This window comes from Cavia porcellus, unplaced genomic scaffold (assembly GCF_034190915.1).
Source record: "Cavia porcellus strain 051 isolate PalLab524CR breed Dunkin Hartley unplaced genomic scaffold, mCavPor4.1 scaffold_3, whole genome shotgun sequence".
NCBI lineage: Eukaryota > Metazoa > Chordata > Mammalia > Rodentia > Caviidae > Cavia > Cavia porcellus.
In genome coordinates, this window is record NW_026947486.1 from 10,148,216 (window position 1) to 10,173,521 (window position 25,306).

A 25,306-nucleotide genomic window follows, 5' to 3' on the forward strand; every position below is an offset into this window, starting at 1 on the left:
GAATCAAATGAGGCATTAAAAAGAAAAGTCTTGATAGGAGCTCAGTGAATAGTAAGAGTGCTGTTTTCTTTTGTGGTGGTTTGTAATAGTAAGGCTTTCATTGCCTTTGAACAATCAGAGCACTAAAATCAAAACACTAAGAAAATAAGGGAAAAATTGTCACATGATGTAAATAGCCACCTGATATGTTTAATGTAACTGAGAATTATGGAGCACATCATGGCCTAAACATAGATACCATTTCTCATTCTGTGAGGTAGATTTTATAGGAATCCCCCTGAGGCATGTAATGTGAGTTTTCACAAGGTTCCACAACTGGGCAGTGGTGGAGTTAAGACTCTAAATGGAATTTTTCATCTCCTAAATATGTGTCCTTTCCATTGAATTGAGGAATAAATTGCAAACTAAGGAAGTGCATAGAATTCTAGCACAGTCTGAGAGAAATTGACAAGATCTAAGATATGCTACACAGGGCTGCAGAGGCCAGAAACGCAGGTGTGGTCAATCTCCTGGGGTTAAAGACTTCAATGTGTTACAAGGGAGACCACCAAGGAGAGCTGCGTCAGAGAGAGAAGAAAATTAGGCAGAGAGTAAGAGCATGGAAGGAGGGACGGAGGAGAAAGAGAGAATATAAATACATGTGGCATCAGCAGAATTTCCCCAGAAATAAGCTTTGAGAATGATACTAGTGTGCAGGATGTTGATTAAGAAGAGATCTTAGGATCCAGATCTGGGGAAGGACAGAAAGGAAGCCGAGTGGGCAGATGGGGCTGACCAGCTGCTGGAAAGAAAGCTTAATGGACCAGACCAACCCCTTAAGGAGTTATGGAGCTAGAAAGATCTCTCGGAGATGGGGAGATTATAACCCTGTGTAAATCACTCCCTAGACACAGGCAGCCCCAGGAAGGGATAAGGTACTCTCTCTCCTGCTAAGGCCACTATAGCACTCCCCGAAGCTAGGCCACAAGTCCTTCCTCAATGGCAGACTTAAATGGCTTGTCAGTGTGTCTACCAAAATGCATATACGTGAGTGTGTTTGTGTCTAAGAGTGAGTGTGAGTGTATAATATGCATGTGTGTGATCTCTGCCCTGCCAATTGGAGTTGGGCTTCAGTACTGAATTCTCATGTGAGCCCTTGGCTCCCTGACATCACTGCCTAGGTCAGGGTGGAGAGCACCAGCCTGTCCACAGAGGGAATATCAGAAGGTGGAACAGAGCTGCCCATGGCAGGTGGCAGGGTAGGACCTCCAACTCACACCCTGAGAACAAATTATGCAGGAAAGTCACATATATACAGGGGCATGCGGCAGACACTTCACCAGAGAGCAGCTGGGAGACCATGAAACTCAGAGGGCAGATGAGAGCAGGACAGACACACACACACACAAGGAGAGAAACGTGGGGAGAGACCAGTTCACACATAGAGAAGGAACAAAACCACAGACAAGTTCAAAGAGAGACAAAGATAGAGATAGCAAGAGAGCAACAGAGACAGAGACAGATAGAGAGGAGAGAGAGAACACAAACAAAAACAGGCAGAGACATAAACAGGTGGAGAGAGACAGAGTAAGATACATGAAGAACAAATAGAGAAATACAGAGTATAAAGACACAGAGAAGAACCAGCAATGAAGAGAGACAGGGAGATAGACAGGGAGAGACCTTGTAAGAGACAAAGAGAAGAGAAGAGAGACCGAAGGAGACAGATGGAGTGTGTAAGAAGCAGAGACTAGAAAAGTTCAGCCATTCTCAAGAAAATATGATGACCCTCACAACTCCTTGCTCAAATCCATATGTTTCCTTAGAAATTACCTGTTTCTTTATCATCAAGCCCAGAAAGTGTACTAGCTTATTCCAGAGAGGACAAGAAACCAACTCTCACGCAGGTCCTTGGGGCAGAAAGAGCAAATATTTGGTGGGCAAGGGAGGGTACTCTGGGTTCCCTTACCTCTCTCCAGGTAGAAGGGCTGAATTTCCTCTTCTGGCCTCCTCCCATTCCCATGTACAGTCCCTGCGCTGCCCTCCAGCCCTCAGTCTCTCAAGAGTGCTCACCTGTACATGGAAACCACTCATGTTACAGTTAGCTGAGTTGTAGAGTCTCAAAGTCAGTGAGACCTGGGGTTATCCTGACCACTGGGGCCTCCTCCCAGTGGTCTCTGGCCAGGAAAAGCAGTAACAGCTCCAGTAAATGGACTAGAGGGGTTAATAAGAACAAAACAGAAGAAAAAGAGGGGAAGACGATAGCCACAGGCCAGAACCAGACTAGAGCAGGTGAGAGGGAGGTGCTGAAAAGCCAGACCGAGAGAAGAGGCCCAAGAGGAGGCCTTAGAGCTCTGAAGGAGGGAGGCAGGAAGCTCACACATGGAAAATCACACCTTTAAATGCAGTGCCACTGCAATGATGACATAATTTTGGAACTCTTTGTGGCCTCTGGGGAACCAAGGTGGAATGTTTTTCTATTATGTGCAACCAGGCTAAGTTGGACCAAGCCAGGTCCAGAGGTTGGAATTGAATGTAGGGGCTGTGGACCTCCCCTCGGGTGTATCTGTCTTCTTCCTAGGAGCTGCTTCCTGGTAGGAAGGGGCTGTGTAGCCGCAGCCCACCTGGAAAAGGAGGTAGAGATGGAGGCCTGCTGCCTGGTATCCAAGGGCCAACTGGGTCCTGGTGGTTGTCAGAAGCACAGCAAAGGAGGAGAAATTCTTCAGTCCACAAGGGTCACAGCATGGTCCATCCACAGGTACACCCAGACTCTCTTTCCATCCAGGTTCCAACAGGTCCCTTCAGTGTACTTTATCCATGCTTCTTTCCTTTTTGCTAAGCTATTTCTTCTGAGTTGAGATGAAGCCTTCGTCACCCCATGGCTGAACACCTCTGTTCAAGTATGAATGCAAATGCAAGAAATCCTCCTGAGAAGTCACATACAAGGACACTTCACAGAAATGGTGAATTACAACATAGAACTTCCTTTTAATTTATCTTTTGTTTTAAACAAGATGCTGTTGTACTACTTTAAGTTTACTAAAATTGACATAGAACTGTAGGTCTTCAAAACCAGTGACTCCCCTAGCATACATATTAGTCACTTAGCGATCTTGTTAAAATGCAGATGTTTAGGAGTTCTGGGAAGGGCTTAAGCTACTTCATTTCTAACTAGTTCCTGGGTGATGCTGATTCACCTGGTTCATGGACCACACTTTGAGTAGTAAGGACCTACCCTACTACAGTCAATAGTGAAACATAGTCCAGGAGCACCAGTATTTATTCCTAAACGCCTTACAGATGCAGAGGTTGTTCAGGTCTGGAGTGTGCAGTATTAAAAAAAGAGCATGTTTGATGTTTGTCTCAAGGAGGCAGTATGGTGCAACGGACAGAAGTACCTTTGGATTCAAGCAAAACAGACTTGGTCCCCAATTCCTCTCCCACTATGTACAAACTACTTGTTTGTTTAAAGTTACTTAAATTTCTGGCTCCCACATGTCTCATTTGTAAAGTCAGGATATTAGAAGTTATCAGAGTGTGAGGGAGAAATCAAGGGAAGGGAGAGTCAGGTGAATCTTGCTGAATGCATAACTCTTTCTTGACCCCTTGCACTCTCACCTTCTCAATATCTGAATTCTTTCTTTGGTAATTCATTCTAGTCTGACTGCCATATGGTACATTTTTAAAAACTATGGTCTCCTTGTAATTTTTTTACCTATCCTCATGCTCTCCTTAACTGGATTATAAACCTGTATTCAAGTTCTTAAATATAGAATCTTGAATTTAACTGCTTCTCACTAAGTGCAAGTTCAATGGATGCATAAATGAAGGATGGATGGTGCAAGTCATAAAAGAGTGTTGATTTCCACTCCTACTGCGTGTGAAGGATACAGCATGGTGGATATAGCAACCTTTCCCTTCATCTCCCTAAAGCTACTGGTCCTCTCCAAACTGAAGAGAAAGACAAGGCCTATCTCCCATTGGTTCATGGCATAGGTAAGACTGGGTAGGGACGTAATGAAGACAGAGAACCTGAATCCTCAAGCAAGGATGGCCATTCTATTCAATGATGCTAAAGGATCATAGATCAAGATCTAGTTCTTCCATGCTGGTGGAAATGAGAGGGTGCCAGGCTTCTCCAGCTCCTATGTGGGATAAGAACTGGACTTGCTCAGGCAGTTTGTAAATGGCATTCACCATTTGTGGCAAGTACAAATCATGGGTTTGCCACTGCACAGAAGAGGCCTTTTTGAAGAAGAAAGTTTCTAGCTAAGACTTGCTACCAGCTGCTGAGAAAAGACTCATCAGAACAATTATGACATTGGTCTTTGTATCAGTCAGTGCTTATTAGAGGAACGGAATGAGCACAAGATATAAGGTTGACAAGACTGACTTACAGTGGCCACCCACAAAGTGGAAGAGTGTGAAAGGGCTGTTTTTGTACTGGGGATCCGAAGGATCCAGTCAAATGCCTAGAGTCCCCTGTAGTGTCCTGTGTGAGTGTGAATCAGGAGGCTGAAGAGTGTGCGCTGGAAGCCAGGAGACAGTGTCCAAGGTGAAGGCACGGACTGGAGCTCCCCCGGAGAAACAGAAGCAAGCCTTCCTTCTTCCTTTCACTTTTATACCTGTGATTGATCCTCCCTGGGATGGGTCTTCCACACTCATAACCGTGCTGATACAATTTAGGTGGGTGTTTCTTACTCAAGTTGACACAGTTAACTGTTGTGCCCTGTCCATGAGTACCCTGGGACCATGCCATATGAAGGATCGTTACTCCTTATAGGGTTATGTACTTTCTTGCTAAAGGTTAAAAGCCTAGCCTACTATGAAATCTGCTCTCATTAGGGCCATGTATCAGCTCTTTCCAACAGCAGAAGAGGTGTCATTCAGATCTGGGTTCAGTGAATAGCTAACTGCACCTGCTAAGGAGAATGAATTTGTTCCAACAGCCTTAGGTAAATGATGCCCTTATCCGCCCAAAACATAAGTGTGTCTTCAGAATGAGGATTCAGAATGACATTTACCAGCTTGCCAAGTTCACCTTCTAGCTTTCTGTTTTCATTACTAATTGTCATGGCATTGTATTTGCTCTCTTTGATTTTGTTTAATTTCCTGGCTTTATAGGAGAGTCCGGACTTAGGTCTTGCAATGGGTCCTGGAGAATAGTTGGTCCCCGGGGGTCCCATCCCAGCTCTGTGACTTGATGTCTGGGTGCATTCATCTAGTCCTTTCCCAGATTCTCCCCAAGGAGGAATCCTCAGCTTTCTTGGCTCTCCGATAAGGAAGAGGGCCAGATGATGACTTGGCTTCCTTCCAACAATCTGAGTCCGTGTAATAAGAGGCTTCTGTTTTTAATTCAAATACACAGCTAGTTTAATCACCTCCATATCTTGAGGCTGCAGCATGAGAAAGATATTCCTAAGTAGAAACTGATGGGAAATTTGAGAGAGAAGAATAGAGCTACTGAGTCAAGGAGTCAGTATACATTCGAATCAAAATGGACTTTGGTGATCTCCAAAGTTGCTAAACTTCTTAGTGCTATAAACAAGGAAACCAGAAAAAGCTAATGTGGTCATGTCTTTTTCTCTTCTGTAAGATAGATGACTGGACAGCAATCAGTAGAAAATGTTTAAGTTCTAAGATGTATAGCTGTCGTGTTTGAAGAAAGTACACATAGGTGTTTCTGCCTCATTTACACCTGTGAGAAGACTGTTACGTGTTCCCCATCCCCCAGTGAACACATCTTATGCTCTTTACTTCTTCATAGAGTATATATTAGTCATCTTTCTGTTGCTAGGACAAAATAACTGATACACACAACTCAAAGAAGAAAAATATTACTTTGATTTATGGTTTCAGCATGTAGTTGGCTTGCTCTGAGGCAGAAACACCGTGGTGGAAGGCCATGGCAGAGGAAAGCCACTCTACTCATGGGAGCCAGGAAGCCAGAAAGGAAGGGGCCTGGCACAGGAAATACCCTTCAAAAGCATGCCCTTAGTGTCCTACTTTCTCCAATTGGGCCCCACCTCCTAACAGCCCATTAAACTAGGAGTTCATTGATACATTAATCTTTTGATAAGGTTAGCGCCATCCTGATCCAATCACCTCTTTATGCCCCTTCTCTGAACATTGTTGCACTGGTGTTCAAACCTTTAAGACATAAGTCACTGGGGGAACAGTTGATACTTACACCCTAAGCATATCCTCTCACATTGGCTTTGTGATTGGCCATGTGACCAGCACTAGCCAGTGGGACACTAACAAATATGAAGCAAACAGGGTATTAATAATCATTTGCACATTGGCTCTTGTTCCCTTACACATTCTCTCAAGAGTAGTCCCTCTTGAGTTTAGCTGCCACGTGGGAAGAAGTTCAAGCACCATGGAGGAGCACTGAGGCTCTCAACCTCAGCTCTGGCTGTGCTTCCAATTAAAAGTCAGTGTCAGCTCTCTAGCATATAGGTGAGTCATCTTGGAAGCAGGTACTCTATCTGCCATTGAGATGCCCCAGTGAACCCTGCATGGAGCGACAAGCTCACTGCATCAAGCTCTGCTTAAATTACAGAATTGTGAGCAGATAAGCGATTGCCGATGTTTGAGACCACAAAAATGTTTAGAGCGGTTGTTATGCAGCAATAGATAACTGGGACACCTGATTCATGCTCAGAGAGATCTGGTCTTACTCCCTGAGTTTGACAGGGTTCCTAATAGGGGTCTCTGTACTGCTTCATGTGTTTCTTCTGGGAGTTCAATTGAGTGTCTTCAATTCTATTGTGGTGGGAAAGAACTGCTAAATAGCTTTCAAATTCCACCTTTGCAATAATAATGGCCAGTTTGGTTCCCTGTGCATGTGTCTTTTGTGAATATAAGCTTATTTTCTTTCCCATGATAAATATCTTTTGCATAGACAAATAAGGGCTGGTGAGCTAGAAAAAGCTGATTTAGGGAAAGGTTCCATCGTTTGCTTGCTTATCAGGTGCTTACGGGGTTTGAATGCATCAGGGTCCCAAACCTAAAGGTTAATGTTTTGACACTGAAAATCCATCAGTCAGAGGGTGAGGATAAGGGGACAGTTTGCATTAATTATTAGTCTGACTCTTAATTTGAATCAATGAAAATGCCAGAATGACGGAGGTGTTTGGACTGAATAATAATCAGTGAGACTGACACGGGCCTGAACAAAGAGGTGGAGGAGAGGAGGAGAACAGTGCCTGCTAGCAGCAAACAGACTGAGGAGGCAGGGTTGGGGCAGGATAGGAAGGAAAAACAAGTCCTCATTTGAGTCATCAAGGGAGAGATTGACAGGAGAAAAGGGGCCCCAAGTCTACACAGGGCAGAGCTGATATGCTGCTCTGCTGGTCTGAGCCTTGAAAGGATTCAGTCACTGGAGCATCTTTAAAATTACTGAGCCTCTGAATCTGCTAATGGTTGTCCTTTGATAAACGGGCAAGTTCTGGAAGCTTTCCCATATTGAGAAGCCTCTTCTGGAGACCAAGGATATCCCCTTGGATCTTAGCGATCAACTATCTCAACTAGTCACCTTAGTTTACAGATGGGTGAAATAAATATCAGAGACTGAAGGGAGTTTAACCAAAGTCATACAGCTGGTGAGGTACAAAGAAAGCAGGACACTTAGGTCTTCTAAATAACCCCTCCCTAATCTTTCTCCCAGGCTTAGTATCTGGAAGTTTCATGTAGATTAATTAATGCATTTCTCCCCATTGATACAGAGCACCAAGAAATTAGGTGCATCCCTGGTGGGGAGGAGGACAGGATAACTGGAGAGATGAGTGTAGGTTGCATAAGTAAGATAGGACACAGCATAAGTGCAAGTGGTAGCTTCAGATTTCTAGGATTTTCAAGAACCCAGGTTCTTTTGCTCCAAAAACTTACCTAAAATTCTACGAAAAATTCATCTCTTTGGATTAAATGGTTCTATTTTTTCATGACTCGTAAAAATATAAGTGCTCTTGGAAGTGATAGAATAAGAACAACTCATTTGCATCTTAATATGAATTAACATGATCAGCCCAACTGTTCATTTCACAGGCATATATTGAGCACCACCTATGTTTCAGACCCTGGAATCTTCAGGCGGGGTCCATGTCTCAAGAAGCTGACCACCTCTTGGAGAGACATATGGATCAAGACAATATGGTAACTGCCCTTTGCTGAATATTTACTCTGTTAAAGGCACTGGATAAAGTGTCCCATTTAAACCAAATTTCTCTCTTCATAGTATTCCAAACCTCCCCAAAGTCATACAGCTAATGAGTTAGGAAACTCAAGTTTAGACCCAGATGTGTCCAATCCTAAGTCTTAGTGCTTTCCAGAACTTCATACAATGACTAGGTGCCTCACTAAGATATGCACCAGTGTGACTGGAGGAGAGTGGAAGCAACAGGACCAGTTGCTTGGACTTTAAAGTCTACTGGTAGGTAGAGGTGAAGGATAGAGAGATGGCATCAGGCATTGTTTGGGAAGAGGTCCTATAGACTGAGGGGAGAACTTGGACATTGGCATAGAAAGATAAAAGGATAAACCATTTTCAGGAAACTATAATAGTTCATCATGACTAAAGCCAAAGACTTGAAGACAATCTGTCAGAAAAATAAGCCATGCAAACAGGTAGAGTAGGGCTAACAAAAGCTAGATTTTGTCCTGAGTTTGGGGGAAGTCGTTGGTGAATATTAAGCAGAAGAGCTTTTGAAAAGACATAGCTTTAACAGTCTAAACACTATCTTAGGAACACGGGTCCTAGTGTCAGCTCTGGGTTCCATCCTGTATCACATTGTAGAAGTAGTTGGTTATGTAGCTCAGTGGTACAGTACCTGCTTAGTCCTGAGTTTGATTCCAGTACAAAAAGAAGGAACAGGAGAAGGAGGCGGAGGAGGAATTGTTCAATTGTTCTCTTCTCTACTGGAATCCAAACTATGAGGATATCAACCATGTCTAGTTGATCATGACTGTAAGCATGGATATCTCCACCATATAGCTGAGACTCAGGGGAACTCAGTGGTTGTTCCTTCAAATCCATTTTCCCTTTCTTCCTGGACAATGGCTACCCAGGTAGTGATGACGTTTCCAGGCTCCCTTGCAGCTAAATGCAGCCATGCAATTACTTTTGCCCTAATGCAATGACAGTGTGTAACTTTGCCTCATTTACTTTAGAAATCACTTGCCTTGACTTTCTTGCCTTTTTAATATAACTACAAGCCAAAACACAAATGTGCTCTAGCTCAACCTTAACCTTATAGGTGACAGAAACACCCTAAAGGCTGGCAGTACACAAAGTAAAGGATTCTACATTCACAAAAATCACACAGAGCCAAGGTCCCATACCAAGCTATACCACAAACCTTAGGACTAATAGATGAAAGACAAATGAAGTATTTTGTTTAGCCACTCGACTAGGGGAACATTTTGTTAGTGGCTCAGCCTATATCGTAACTAATGCGATGCTCAGTAAATATTTGTTGAATGAATAAAAGAAATACATTCTTCTGAAAATGTTATCAGAATCTTATTTTATTTCTTCAATGATTCTCTGTCTTGAATGCAGGTGCTCTACCTCTGTGTATGGTACCTCAAGCACATAGACTGTTGGATTGAATTAAATAGAATAAAGTCGATTCTGACCAAATAGGTCGCCCTACATAGCTATTTTGGTTGTCTGCTTTGTTAGAAAGGGAGAAGGATCATCCTCTTAGATTGATGATAGTTAAAGAAGTTTTTGAGGGTCTTTGGATGAGAAGGAGTTATTAAGTGTACAAAAAGTAGAAGCAGAACCACTAAGGTAAAAACCTCATTGGTGACATGAGAAATTTTACAGAATTACAGCTGGCAGAGCTCAAGCTTTGCACAGCTGCTGAAAAGTCACAGGGGAGACAGGGAACCCCTCTCTGTGGAGAGAAGTATGCTAGCAGGGGAAGTGCATCAAATTTAACTATGTTGCCACATACACACCCAAAACCCTGTGCTGCTGAGAACTCGTTAGTTACATCAGATGTGACATATGGGTGGGTAATATAGTCTGGAGCCTAGATTTCTTTAATTAACCAATAGCAATCAGGAGTGAGGGCAATTCCAGGGGAATGATAATTGTCTGGAAGTTCTGGATGCCTTCAGGCTGAGCCGCAGGCCAGAAACCCAGCCAGCTCTGTCCCCAGGAAGCCTGCTGAGCCAAGGTCACAGCTGCCACTTTACACAGGGTCCTTTTTCAGAAAGGTTTAGATCACAGCTGATTGTGGGTGAGGATTTCCTGTGTGATGTAGACAGCCTTGGGAGAGGGAGCTGGCTGCTTAGGGTTTCCCATGGACCACAGGAGTGAACATACACTGAGCTGAGATTCCAGGGACCAAACTATGCGGCCACTGGGTGACCAGCATCTGGGGGAGTCAAGTCAACTTAGTGTTTTCATTCAAAAGTGCAAGTACAGCTAGTGTATACCAGGCCAGCGGCTAGAGCTAAATATTTAGAAAAAAATTTTAAATGTTTGAAAAGAAATGTCAAAAAAGGTTTATAAAATGTGGCTATAGTATCCAATATGATTACAAACTCCTGATGGTAGAGATTGCATTTTGTTTTGGTTTCATTTCGTTTCTGTTTTTTGTAGGGCCTGTGCTACATCTCTAGCCTTTTTTGGTACAAGATGTGGTTCTCTTTTGTGAGTACCTTAATGGGATGTTATCAAAAATAAGGTGAATGCTGCTGCTGAGTGCCAACTAAAGGAAAGGCAGCTTTGTAAACGTTAGACAGTGCCCTCACCCAACTTATTCACCAGATCTGCCACCACACTACTTCTGCCTGTTCCCCGAAGTCAAAATGACCACGAAAGGAAAACATTTTGAATCAGTTCAGGACACAATAAGGCAGTCACAACAGCACAACTAAAGATATTTACAAAAGGGGACTTTCAGAACTGCTTCAGAAAGCAGTAAGAATGATAGGACAAGTATGTTTAAACAAGGAGAAACATTTCGAAGGGGATTAATGACAATGTGTTTTTTCAGTTTAGTACATTTTAAATTTATACATTCACCCTATTTTTCAATCATCATTTCTACATCTTCATGGGACCTACCTCATATTCTCCAGGGAGTAGGAGCCCAGTGAATGTCAAATTGAATAGAAGTTTGGAGAGAGCTGCCAACTAGGCCATCAAGGTTGCTTTAAAAGCATTTTGACATCAGCTTTAATAAACTGATAAGAATGTCATATGAATTTTTAGGCCTGTAAACTGATGCTTCTAAAGTGATAGAAATTTTTATTTCCTCTCCATTTAAAGTTGTTGAAATGATTCCCTTACAAACTTCACTTCCATTGTTCTATATTTGCTTGGCAAGCTCCTTTCTCTTGATAATGCAAAAGTAAACAAACACCCTTTGGGCCCCTCTCTGGATCATCACAAATTCCAAATAAGAACAGTCTGAATTAATGAGGTTTTTAATTTACTATTCTAAGTGGAGTTGAAAGATAAACAGCTCTCATCTGTCTGGGCCACAGGACAGTGAGCTCAGATTGTTCCCAGGCTTCAGTCAGGATATATAACACAGTTAAGGAGTTAAACTCCCAGAAAGGGAAAATATAAGGTGGTTCTGGCTCCCTGAACTTTTTTAAAGAGCACTTAACACATCAACTTGAACTTGCAAGGAGGTCACATGTTCCTTCCTGTCCCAATGTTGTACCTTTGGGAAGCAGAGGGGGTAGTTTGAGATGCAAGACTTTTGGGACAGACCTGCAGGTGTGGAAAGGGACAGGAAGCGGGAATGGGTAGAAGTGGTGGAGGTGAGAAGTAGAGATGGGGTGAGGATATGGATGTTCTACCTGACAAGCATGCTGAAGACAATCAAGCCAGCAAGGTGCTCTTGATCAGGGATGCCTGGAGAAAGCCTCCTATTGGCAGAAATGGCTAGATCCCCCCCCACCACCACACACACACAGATCAGATGGTGCAGGGTGCAGACCATCCCAGAGGAAGGTATGACCAGGGCCCAGACAGATTTCAACAGTGTGCTCCCCTCAAGTAGTTGACAGCTGGAAGCTGGCTACAGACCATAATCTCTGCAGCTCAGCATCAAGGTCTCCTGTGGAGGAGGATCTGGGCAGCACATCTCTGTGTGTGACAGCTCCAGAGGCAAAGTTGGTTCCAAGGGCTGCCCAGGGCTTCCCAGCTGCTCTGAGCCCTAGGCTGGCCTCTCCACCTGGCCTGGAAGGCATCCACCAAGCTAGGGCAGAACTACACAGCAGCTGTTCATCTCTTACTATGCAGTTGCTGCCCCTCGCATTCTTTCTAGATCTTCCCTGCTTTTTCTAGGGTTTTTCAGGTCATATTTGCTTAAAAGATATAATCAAACATCAATTAACTGTTCCAGCCACTAGAGCAGAGAGGGCTCCCTACTCTCAAAGAGCTTATATTCTAGAAGGAACAGTGCTATTGAATGCTCAACCATATCTATAGCTTTATGACAGGTTTGATAAGTACATGAAAGAGGCACCTGCAGAATTATAAGTGTATTGCCTACTAAATTATTCAAAGGACCAGTTAACAGGTACCATTTGTGAAGTGTTGGCTGTGGCCAAAAACTGCTCTAAGAAGACCATCTATGCTCGTAACTGCTTCTCACAGTGAGCCCAGGAGAGGGATTATGGTACTGTAGCCATGTTAAGGCTCAGAGAGGTTGAGTGACTGGTGCACTACCACTGAGCTAGTAAGTGCTTAGAGGAGGTTGTCAACCCATATAATCTAGCTTCAGAATGTGTGATTTTAAACTTTAGGCTGCACTGTCTTTCTTATTTATTTGATATAAATAACTTATTGGGACAACCTGGGATAGCAGGAGGCAGAGAGATTGGTGGGAACAAAAAGTGCAGAGGAGGACTCTAGAGGAAGAGGGCTTGGAAACATCAGCAGGAAGAGAAAAGGGACAGTTTGGATAGCAGAACATCATGAACAAGGCTTGCAAGAAATATGAGCAGGATACCTGGCTGAGTTTAGAGGTAAGAATTAGAATTCAAATAGTTTTATCTGGGAGAACAGTCTAGAAAATATCAGAAGGGGAGTGGGAGGAAGAGAAATAGGACAGGACAGATGCTAATCAGGGGTGTGTTTTCCAGCTAGTTACCAGTCTGAGTGCAGTTCCTCTGAGGAACTTGGGGAGGGGGCATTATAGGACATGCCCCAGCTAGCCCAACAAAGGTAAAAAAGAGGGGTGACTAGTGTTAGGGTTAGGGTTAGGATATTTTTACACCAGATCTCATCAAGTACTGGTTAGGGTCTCTCCCCAGGTTTGGAAAGCAGAGGATATAGATTTGTGGATTTCCTGGCACCTTCCTCTTGCCATGCATAGATGAACTGCCAGATGCTGGAAATAGAAAGTCCAAGTGAAATGCATAGAAATAATAAGGACCATAGGAATATGTCAGGAGACTGACAGACTGGGCCGAGACACATTCCTGGGCACGTTGCTGAAGGTAGCTCTGCTACATAGGGAGAAACAGGCCTTGAAATAGGTGTCATCATAGTTCCCCAGAGGTCCACAACCTAATCCCCAGAACATGTGACTAACTTACTTGACATGGCAACACGGACCTTGTAGATGTGATTAATTTAAGGATTTTAAGATGAGGAAATTGTCTTAGATTATCCAAAGGGGCCCAGTGGAATCACAAGGATACTACAAAAGAGAAGCAGAATATCTGGGTCTATAGAGGGACATGTGAAGATGGAAGCAGTGTTTGGAGCTGTGTAAGGAAGGGACCACAAACCAAGAAATGCAGGTGGCTTCTGGAAGCTGGAAAAGCCTACAGTTCACCCTTCAGTGGCTCTAGAAGGAACTAGCTTCCCAGCCCATTAGCTTAAATTCAGTGAGACCAATTTTTGACATCTGAGCTCCAGAACTGAGAGAATAAATATGTCTTCTTCTAAATTACTGGGTCTGTAGTCATTTGTTATAGCAACATCAAGAAACTAATATAGGCCTCTTCCATTGAGCCACTGTTACACTCTGTAACAAGACATTTCTCTTTTCTATCAGTATCGTATTTGTTCAGTATGTAACTTTAGAAAGAATTTTCCCAGTGGCACTTCACAGAAATCCCTGATTGCTGCTTCTGGGAGACATTAGTCCATCTATAGTTTTGCCTGGGCCTGGGAAACCCCTCATGATGTTACCACTGGAGACCTCATTCTTTGGAGTGATGAGCTTGGTCCAGGAGAGAAAGCAGCCATGCTAGACCCACTCTCAGGCATAGTCTTGCACTGAACAATTCCTTGAATCCACCTGCCCTTGACCTCCATTTGCTGACCTTAATCATGAGACTGCAAAGAGAATCTTCTCATGAATTCAACAAGAGGAGCCTCCAAAATGTTGGTCTCATTCCTATAATCCTAAGAGGTAGTGACAAAAGAAATATGATATTCCAAACTCTGCTACTGGTTAGCTGAGTGACCTTAGGCAAGTTACATTGCCTCTCTCAAGTTTAGTTTTCTGGAAAAAACAATATTTTCTTGTTTGCTTTTCAGAAAAGGGAGAATTGAGTCACCTCTGTAAGATCATTTGAGCAAAATCTCATCATGGAGCATTTTACGTGTTAATTATTTGGTTGTCTGAATTTATACCATTAGATATGTATGTTTTTATGGAGATGCTCCTCTATTTTCAAAGGTCTCATATTAAAATGAAAATAACCTGAGTGAGTGGTATATCTTCAGTTTTGATAAGCTACCACTTTAACTCAGGATGATTGTATTCCATGCACCTGCTTGAATTTAGAGCATGAGAAGAAAGGGACTCTTTAGTGGGAATATGGAGAGAAACATTCCCTATGAAGATCATTACAAACAGTAGGGAGATGTGAAGAGCAATACTCATGGCTTGTTTACAATTTTGTCCTAATCTAGGCTCAAGACCAAGGTCTGAACTCAGTATGGTTGTCTCACATCATCAAGCAATGAGCTGTCTTGGTGACTGTTCTTTCCTAATACGGAAAACGGAGTCTGCTTTATGAAGAAAGGTGATCTCAAGTCACATGGGTGAGAGGGAAAGAGAAGGGAAACGGGAGGAAGGTGGTGCATTTCAGAAGATGCACAGTTGATAATCCCATGATGGTGGGTGTCTTTGAAGACACTACAGGGAACCACTGCATTGAGATCCATCTAACAGGAACACAGGTCCCAGGACCAGTCCTTTCCTATTGCTTGTCTCTACCATATCACAGCTTGCCCAGGAGGGATAAAAACTCTCCCAACATCCAGGCTGTGTGGTCCTTGGCTCTCCATGAGCTTGCAGGAAGTGGAAGCTTCCATGACCCAGGCCTGGTGCTGGAAACTACAGTAAAAGGAAGCCAGGCTGAAGAATAGTGATGCTACCCTGGAGGCACTTAACAGCTGCAAGAAGCAGAGCAGTCCCTGAGGCCACTCAGGCAAAAAGCACAAGAAACCAAGGAGTGCCGGTGGCATAAATGGAATCCAGCAAATCTAGACATTGTTGTTTAAACCTGGTCTGGAGTGGTTACTGAGCAAAAAAAAAAAAAGCAGAAAACAGGTGTCATTAAGGTTCATTGCATCCAATCCTCACACACAGTCAAAGTCCAAAGCACCAACTTGCCTTTTCTACCGACTCCCTTACTGCTGGTACTCGACAGCCCTGGAGTTTAGCATCCAAACCACCTTGTGCAGACTGGTTGTCAAGCATGGAAGTGGCTCAGTAATCCTTTGTCACAACTTTGGGCATGAAAAAGATAGCTCCTCAGGCCAAAGGCAATGTTTCTTCTAAGCTATCAGAGCACACTCTGCACATGAATGCCTTCTTTCCTGGAAAGTTAACAAAGTAATATATGGGAATATTGAATATAAACTTTTTTCTTTTTTCTCTTGTACCAAATCTATTGTCACAAGAACATGCCTGAGCCCAGTGGCTCACGGAAGAATGAAGTAAGGAGCAGAGCTAAGCCATCCCAATCACAGCAAAGCAAGCCATTCCAGATCAGCTGCTAATAAGCAGGCCCTTGGACATACCAATGAGCCTATCCAAGGTCAACAGAGCTAGCCAGCTGCTCTGAAACTGACCGCAGAAGCAAGAGCCAACACACAGCTGAGATCAGCTGTGTCCACCCAGAATGGCTGAAGCTTACAGATCTAGGAATGGTAGAAATGTTAACTGTATATGCCATAGAGGGTTTTTGGTATTTTTTGTTATGCAGCATTACTGTAGGAATAGCAGACAGATATGACTCCATGAACTCCAAGTTGAACTCTCCCTCTGTGAAGATTCTTCTTGTCTCTCTCTGTATCTGAGTTTCTTGGTTGCTTAATCCTCTCACATACTAAAGCTTCACCTTCTGGACCTGCCTGAAGACTCTTGAACTCTCAGACTTACATTTCTATTTCCTTGAGGCAGACTGAGCACACAACCAACCCTCAAACTGTTGACATGATTTCTAAGCCCATGTGGATTTCCAATGCCACTGCTATTTGCTTTTTAGAATTCTAAAATGTGAGAATTAGAAGAGAACTTAGATAGCATCAGAACAACACCCTCATTTAACAGAAGAGAAAACTGAAGCTAAGAGTGAATAAATTATTTATCTTGGCCACACAGCTGGCTGGAAGCAGACCTAGACTTGCTGACCAGGTTTCCTGGGTGTGATTTCAGTTCTCCTTCCCCTGGCAGCAAAACCATTGAAACATTGACTGGTGAGGGCTGCCTGGCACCTGTGTGATGAGAAGGATTTGGGGACTCAATCTGGGCATGGTAGAGGAGAGTCCCATGATCAATTAGCCATGTCTCTCAGAAGCAAGGAAGAAGGGTCATCATCTCAGCCATCTCTGGCTGGTTACTGCTCACCTTTTCACTTATATTTATTACAAAGATACCATTGTGTTTATTTTACCTCCCTCTACTTCCTGGTTTGAAGTACACTTTGGAAGCCACCAGAGGCTCTTACTGACTCCCTTCTGTGTGTGCCTGGGATCAGCAACCCATTTCTCTTGCATCAAGGTAGTATTTTTACACTTCTAATGATAGCTTTCAAAGTGGTTAGCACAAAGAAATGGAGTCCCAAACTAAAGGAAAGCTGAAGATCTGGGAAAAAAATCTATGTCAAACTCTGGCAATGGAGTTCACAGCAGCCATGGTTAGATTACAAAGCTGGAGAAAGAGGCTGTTAACTTTTCTGCCTCCCCTCCCCACCAAACTGGGTGCCCCTGGTCCCAATCAAGGTCGTCCATGCCCAAGCTAAAAGGCAGGGACTCACAATTGACCTTGAAGCAGCACTGTGGAGCTGGTGGGCAGGCCAAGGACTGCTGGTAGCGAAATCTTATGAAAAGAGGGTGAAATGGGGATTGTATTTTCCTCTCCTTTCTAAGTCTCAAATTGATGTCACTTCCTTGAGGAAATCTTCCCCCTGCTCAGCCTAAGGCTGGAAGCTTCATTCGGTGTCCACATGCTCTTCGTATATTCTCCTTTGTGGCAGGGATATTTTATTGAATCTGAGATATATGAATTACAAAACCTACCAATATTTTATGTACCAATGAGGGGAAAAAATGCCATCATTTAATGCTAATACAATGCTTTCCTACCTCTTACGGTTTTTATTGTATAGTTATTAAAAGAGCACTTTTAAATGTATTTAGACAGATTCATATGATATAGCACTCTTGTGCAAAGGAAAATACACTCGAAATGAACTGGTTGACATACTCACTCTTAACTCTCTTCAGATGTAGGATTCTCCTTGGAGGAGAGAGGAGGGGGGAAAGATCAGTTAACATGTACTTTACTAAGTCACAGTCAGATAGAAGGAATACATTTGGGTGGTTTATTACACTGAAGGATGATTGTAGTCAACTATATTGTATTGTGTAATTCAAAACATCTAGAAGAGAAGATGCTGAATGCTCTTACCATAAAGAAATGATGAGTATTTTGAGATGATGGATAACCAAACTATGCTGAGTTAATCATTATATAATATATAAATGTACCAGAACAACACATAGCATCCCATAAGAGTGTACAGTTATTACGTGTCAATTAGAAGTATAAATAATACATCTTTTTAAAAAATTGGAATATGCATAGTGGATTTGTGACGCAAAGCCATCAAGGCCCACGTCCTGCCACACAAGTTCAGTCTCCTCACATAACCCCCTCGTCTCCAGACCCATTCAACACTGCCAGACCCCTCCCCACCATGCTCACTGCTAGCAAAGGGCTGCTGCACATTCTCGCCCATGTCAACCCTATAAGTCTCTGCAGCTGAGGAAGGCTGGAGTTATGTTGAACCTCAGCTTACAAAAGCAGATTCTGAAGCTCAGTGCCATGAAATCTCTTGGTTACATTTATATGGCAAAGTAACTCACAGTGCTGGGACCAGGGCTCAGATAGCCTGGTTCCTGGAAAACACTCTCTCAGCAAACTTCGCACACATTCATCACCCCTGCAGAGCACCCTGTGGGGTAAGAGACTGAGAGGGAACCACAGCTCCCTAGTTTCCTAGGACTTTCCTCACCTGAAAAATGAGAATGCCTTACTCCTTCTCAGGCCTCCAGTTCAAACTCAGCAAAGAGAATGGGGCTGAGAATGAGGCTACCACAGTGCCTGGCTTCCAGGGAGGGTGTCCTCACCATTAACTATGACAATTATCACATGCTGTAGATGACAGAGCTTCGTGCAGTGGAATATACAGAAAAGGGTGTCACCCCATGGCTGGGGTGATCCGCATATACAGCTAAGGAGACTCATGGAGGCTATAGGAGTTCATTCTGGTTAGATGACATGGAAAGGGACATTTGATCCGATTGAAGACATGTGAAGGGTTGAGGGTAGGGAGTGCCAGGTGGGAGGACTTAGCAGGGCGTAGGTGAGAGCAGAAGCCAAATTCGGAGAACTGCAAACGTAATGCATATTCTTACAATAGTGACTTATTCACTCTAGCTGGAAAATTAAATAAATAAGATAGACTACAATAAGCCATAAGAGTTTTACTCCATGGGAAAGAGGAAATACACAAAGAGGGCCAGCCAGAGAATGTCTGGCTCCACAGGATGACCTGGTGGCAATGCACAGGATGGCGTGGTGAGGGCAGGGAGGGTGGCAAGGGTACAGGTGGGAGGCCATTTCAGAAGCCCTGGCAAGAGTTTTTGAGGAGCTAATGTAGGACAGGACTGACGAGGCATAAACAGAGGCCAATCAATTGGAGCCACATTCTGTAGGGAGAAGCAAGTAATTATTCACAGGCCACAGGGGCAGGTGAAAGGGAGAGCAGGAGGGGCCACTGCACAAGCCCGTTGGCCTGCCTGCATTGGCTGTGCTGGGCTACAGCAAGTCCCCTACAGTGTGGTCTAGGTTTAGGAGAAGGGGCAAAGCTTGGCAGTGAGGAAATGGCCTAGAGAGACAGGATAGTTACCCAAGGAAGGAGCTCAGGATGTCAAAAAAGTGGGGGCACTCCTTGCATGGGGTTCAAGCTCCTAATTCAGTTGGTAACATCAGGGGCTGCCAAAATCCCTCACAGGTTTGTACTCCCAGCTATTTGAGAGGCTAAGGCAGGAGGATCATAAGTTGAAAGCCAATTCAGGAAGGTGAGCTATTTAGAAAGATTCTGTCTCCACGTGAAAAATTTGCAGGGGAGGCTAAGAATGTAGCTCACTGCAAAGGCTCTGGGTTCAATGCCCAATGCCCAAAAAAAGGGAGTGCGAACTCTGAGCACACTGTATTTCTACAAGTTCCTGTTATCATGTGTGGAAGGTCTCTGCCTTCAAGAGACACTACTTTTAGGTGAGATCAGCCTAAAACCACCAACTCAGAGCAATTCCAGGGCTACCTAGTGGCACATGCAGGATTGCATTTTTCTGTACATGCAAAAAAAGGTTAGAAGGATTTTATGGAATGGAAATGATCATAGTTCTTTAGAGGAAAGATGTTAGAGGTGAGTATTGATCTGAAAGAAATAAGGCTACTGGGAGCAATAAAAACAAGTGGACAGGGTGCTTCAGTTAATGGGGACAATACAGGTAAAGATGCAGAGATTTAAAAATGATCCTAGCATTTTGGAACACAATTAATGTATCAGTTACAACTGTGTTCAGTTGTAAATAAGAAAATATCAAAGGAGCAATAACTAAAAATGTAGGAGTGAGTTGCACCTAACAAGAGACCCAAAAGTTGGCAGTAGCCACTGTTGATTGAGTCACTCAAAGATACTAGAGATGGCATTTTTGATACCTTTGTAACCATTCACTCATGTTGGTCCCAGCAAGGCTGCTTTGCTCCAGTCATCACATCTATCCAAATTCAAGACAGAAGAGGGAAAGAGAGTGATGGTATTTCAGTTTGGGTACTTTCAAAAGTAGACCTCAAAAAAATGATTTTGGTGCATAGAATTCCCTTGGTAACTGATCCTTGGCAGCAGAAAAAGAAGTTAGAAAATTAAGAGGAAAAAAAGAAAAAAAAGTCAGTATAAAGGAGTATGAAAGAGGTTCCTGTCTGGAGCCACAGGAGCTCCTTTACATGTAGGCCTCCTGAGAAGTTTACTCAGCCTTCCCAGACTTGCATCCCAAAAGAAAAGTGTCTCAGTTACTTTTATCTCATTGCTGAGACAAAATATCTGTCACCCAAGGACAAAGGAGGAAATTTTTATTTGGTTCACAGTTTGTAGAGGTTTCAGTCCATAATCAGCTGGCTCCAAGGCAGAGTGGCTTATCACAGAGGGGCGACCGTTCATGGCAGCGGAAGACAGCAAAAGCAACAGGAGAGGAAAGAGAGGGGACAAGCCTCTTTCTGTTCCTTGTATTGTATACAGGCTAACCTAGTTTGACTGTAGCACTTAACCCCTTTGATCCCAGGCTAGGAACAGAATTGGTAGTCCTCCTGCCTCTGCCTCCCAGAGTGATGGGATGATGGGCATACCCCATCACACCTGGTTTATCTCCAGGCTTTTTAAGTGAGAAAGCAGTCCAGTCTCAGTCAGGGTAAGTAACTTGCCACCCCCAGTGCTGGAATTAGAGTAAAACTGGGCTCAGAGCAAGACTTCCGGGCCTGTAGATCTTTCTACTCTCCCCATAATAACCCTCTTGGGCTGCAGAAGAATGCCATGGCTGGAAAGCTATTTAAGGGTGGAAAAGGAAAGGAAAAGAAATAAAGCCCCTGCATAACCAAGGTGGGCTCTGTTGTCACAGGACCTGGAACAATAAGCCCGGGCATTTGGACTTGGTCTTAGGGACAGTGGGGAGCCATTATAGAATCTTAAACAGGAGCATGGCAATTTGAATTGCTTGTAGGTAGATATTATATAAATATAAGGGGTTATTTCTCTGTTGATTACGGCTGCTGATTCAGCCAAGGGGAAATGGAGTTCTGGACAGGCGTGTACCTCAGCGGTGGCTGCAGGTGCTGTCAAAAGGAGGTGAGGGCTGCTGTCTGACATTCTCAAAAGGCCCCTGCTCTCCAGAGAACTGCTTGATGCTTATTGCTAATAACAAGGCTGGCAGCTCACTCTAGCTTTCACTCAAAATTCTCCGGTTTTCAGTAATCAAAGCCAGGCCTGGGCTGTTCCTTGGCCTTAGACTGCAAAAGGAATTTCCTTTATTTTTGAACACGGAGAGAATAAAAAGAAGTACAAGTTGTTTTATAAGACAAGTGGAGCAGCAATTTGAAATAGGCATTTAGGCATCTCTTAGGCATCTCATTTAAGGGCTTGGAGTGTTAATAAGGATGAGACATATTTCTTTTTCCCTGGGTTCTATTTTTAGGAATCCCTGGGCAGCTTTCTGGAATTGATCTATACTGGTTCAAATTTCACAGCCCCCCCTCCCATTTTCCACACTGACTCTCCCAACCTTCCTTTTGACAGAGCTGCACGTCCTATTAACTTGAAGAAAATACCCCAGCCAGGGTGCACAACTGGGCTCAATTGGTAGCCACAAATACTGTTCATCAGGTTGAGGCAGCTCTGCAAACAAAATGGCCTTCTTTCACCCAGGGAATCTGGTTTGAAAATTGGACATTAAGTTACACTTCTAATTGAAATGAATTTGATGGTTTCAGAACAGTCCCCAGTGGTCCCAGCCCACATTATCAAAACCACCATAGGCAAATTGGCACCGCTCAGCTTTGGCTCAAACAGGCTAGGGAGTAAAAGAAGATGTAAACTGAATTTGTGGTTGTTTTTATCCTCAGATAGATAGGCTGGAAGAAATTTCCAGAGGAGCATTCCTGGGTTGGATTACATCATTTTCCTGAAGATCTGGGAATCAGCATGGTATAGAAGAGGAGCTCTAGATTAAGAGTCTACTCTTGTCTCTGATAGCAATTGATGCTTTGTTTTTGACAAGTCATTAAGTTTTATCAGACCTCAGTTTTCTCATCTGAAAAATGGGGATAATGTCACTAGGTGAGGCTCATGAGATTGCTTCAGGCTTGGGCAACGACTGCAGAATAGAACCCAGGGCCCTGATTGTTCATTTCACCAGACATATACAAAAGACAAGATATTTGCCCTATCATGAAACAGGATCGTGATGATAAATGAGATCAAAGCAAAGCATAGTGTCAAGATAAAGAGGGAATGCAGGGCCTGACAGCAAATTGTCACCTGTGTGCCCTGAACCACCTCATTACCCAAAGCAGCTCCTTCTTCATCTCAGATCCACCAACTAAAACTGCTTACATATACACAGTTTGTATCTACTAGGAACAATGCCAGCTCCAGGATGTGTGTTCGTGGTGAGGCATGAGGAGAAGAGATTTCCACTGTCCTCTCTACAACTATGCCAGATAAATCTTAATAATCCCATTTTACAGACTAGAAAAGAGGGTTGGAAGGTCAGACAACTTAGCCAAGTTCATGCAGTTAGAACATTACTGAGTGGAAATGACAGTTATTAGTCAAAACCTCACATTTGAACTGGTCACGTGGTCATATGGGATAATGGCAAAGATTTCTTGGCCTTCCTTGCTGTGTTTTGGACGTTTACCATAAGCAGAAATGAAAGATACACACAATTCCAAGGAAGTACCCATCCTTCTTTGGCCCTTCATCTATTCAACTGTCTGGAATATGAATGTGATAACTGGCAGGAGTAGCCATGTTGGTCCATAAGTGGCCTTGAAAATGGAGACCACTAGGATGAAACCAGATAGAAGGTGCCTGAGTCACTGAGGATTTCTTGGAAGAGTAAGGCCAAAGCCACTCAGCACTGCCTACCTCTAGGGGTTTGTGCAGTCAGGAGTATACCTTTACTTTGAATCACTGCTCCTGTGGTTTGCAGCTGAAACTATCTTATCAGGAAGAATGTAATGGGAGTATAAGGGTAGAGGGAGACCTCCCTGCAGAAGTGAGATCAAGCTGATACCTGAATGGTGATTGGACAAAGAATGCAAATTTAACTGTTCTAGACAGAAAGACAGCATATGCAAAGGCCTAGAGATAGAGGAACCTGAGGATTACTGGGCAGGTATGAAGCAGAAGATGGTCAAGGATTGCTATCCAGCTTAGATCTCATTTGATTACTATCTTGATTACTTTTCTCTCATTTCTGAGACAAAATAACAATACCCAAAGTTAAGGAAGCCAATATTTTTTTAGCTTACTGTTTGTGGAGGTTTCAGTCCATAATCAGCTAGCTCTAAGGCAGGGTGGTATGGCACAGGGGTAACACTTCAAGGCAGCACCCAGCAAAAGCAGCCAGAACAAAAGGAAGGAAAACAAGTCTCTGCTCTTCCTTTATATTGTAAGCAGGCTACCTGCTACCACCACCTGCCCTCCTGTTGCCCAGACTGAGAATATTTACAAAGGAAAGATCCTGGCTCCCTGATGAGTCTCTTAGTTAAATTTCTAAACTTGTCAAGTTGATACAATGTATCAACCATAACAGTTACCATTACATATGTTCTCTCCTCTTTTTCTTCCCTCTCTCTTTCCATTCCTTCCATCCCTTCTCCCTCTCTCTCTTTCCTCTACCCTTCTTCCTCTCTCTTCCTCTCTCTTCCTCTCTACTTTCATGCCTTTTTCCCTTCTGATCTTTCTTTCTTGCTCCTCTTGACAAATACTTTTTGAGCACCTGATACATCTCAAGCACTATATTGGAAACTAGGTACACATTGGCATGGGGCTAACAGTCTGTTGGAGGAGCAGATATGAACTGGAAAGATAGGAGAAAAAGGAAGAACAGCAGATGTGCTGACTTTGTGTGACAGACACAGAGAAGAGCTATGCAGATTTCCCTCCAAGAAAAGATTTGCTGCCCAATTATAGAAATTCCAGCTGCTGACGATCTCAGGCTATTGACTTCCGCAGAGATGACCCCAGCATTTGGAGCTAACGTCACATTCCTCACAGAGTAGCCCCTAGCCATGGTCTGGAAGGCAGTGGTAACTTACATGGAGTTCCTCCAATGGGCAGCCTTTGCTTAGCTGGCAGTGACTCTTCAGTTCTTGTACTTTAATTGTTCGGAGAAGCTACCATTCTATAGGTCTCAAAACAGGAGAGGAACTGAAGGGAGACTGCTGCATCTGGGCCACAGTGACTGGAGGGACAGTGGGTAGGAAAGAGACATGGAGTAGAACATAATGTGTGACTTCTGAGGAACTGGATTTTATCTGGAGTGCACTGAGAAGATATTAAAAGTTTTTCTAAAATTCGCTCTAACTGTTGCATGGGCTGGAGGGGCCTAGGGTACCACAGCCCAAATGCAAGATGCCTGAAGGGACTGATGAGGGAGAATTGGCAGTACTTAGGGATGGGTTAGATCTTGGAGGGAGGAGAGTCTTGGGGTGCTAGAAAGGAAGGCAGTGAGGCCAGGAAACTGGGTAGAAGGATTTGTCATTTTCTGTGGTGCTAAGTATTGGTGGAAAGAAGCATATCTAGGAGTGAAAATCAAGGGCTCAGTTGTGTACACGTGATTTCATGGCTGTTGTACACACAAGATAGAACTGAAGATGTGTCCTGGCCAGGAGATAAACACTGGAAGTTACTAACATGCTAAACTCTAGCAGTTGGTGAAGAAGTTTAAGGAACCATCCCCCCTTTCCTTGAGCCATCTGCTATGTCTTTTTCCAGTGCTTCTCAACCCTCATAAAACTTTACTTCTCTTTGAGAAGTCTTTTTGGGTGCAAAGGAAATAAGCCTGCCCCTTCTGTCTTTGCGACAGCAAGGTCCTACATTTCTTCATCCCATCCTTAGCCTAGCCCTTTGTGTTAATCACCTTTCTGTTTTGGTAACAAATACCCAAGACAATCATATCCTCAAGAGGAAAGAGTTTATTTTAGCTCATAGTTTTGGCAGATTCAGTCCATGGTTGCTTGGCCCCATTTACTTCATGGTG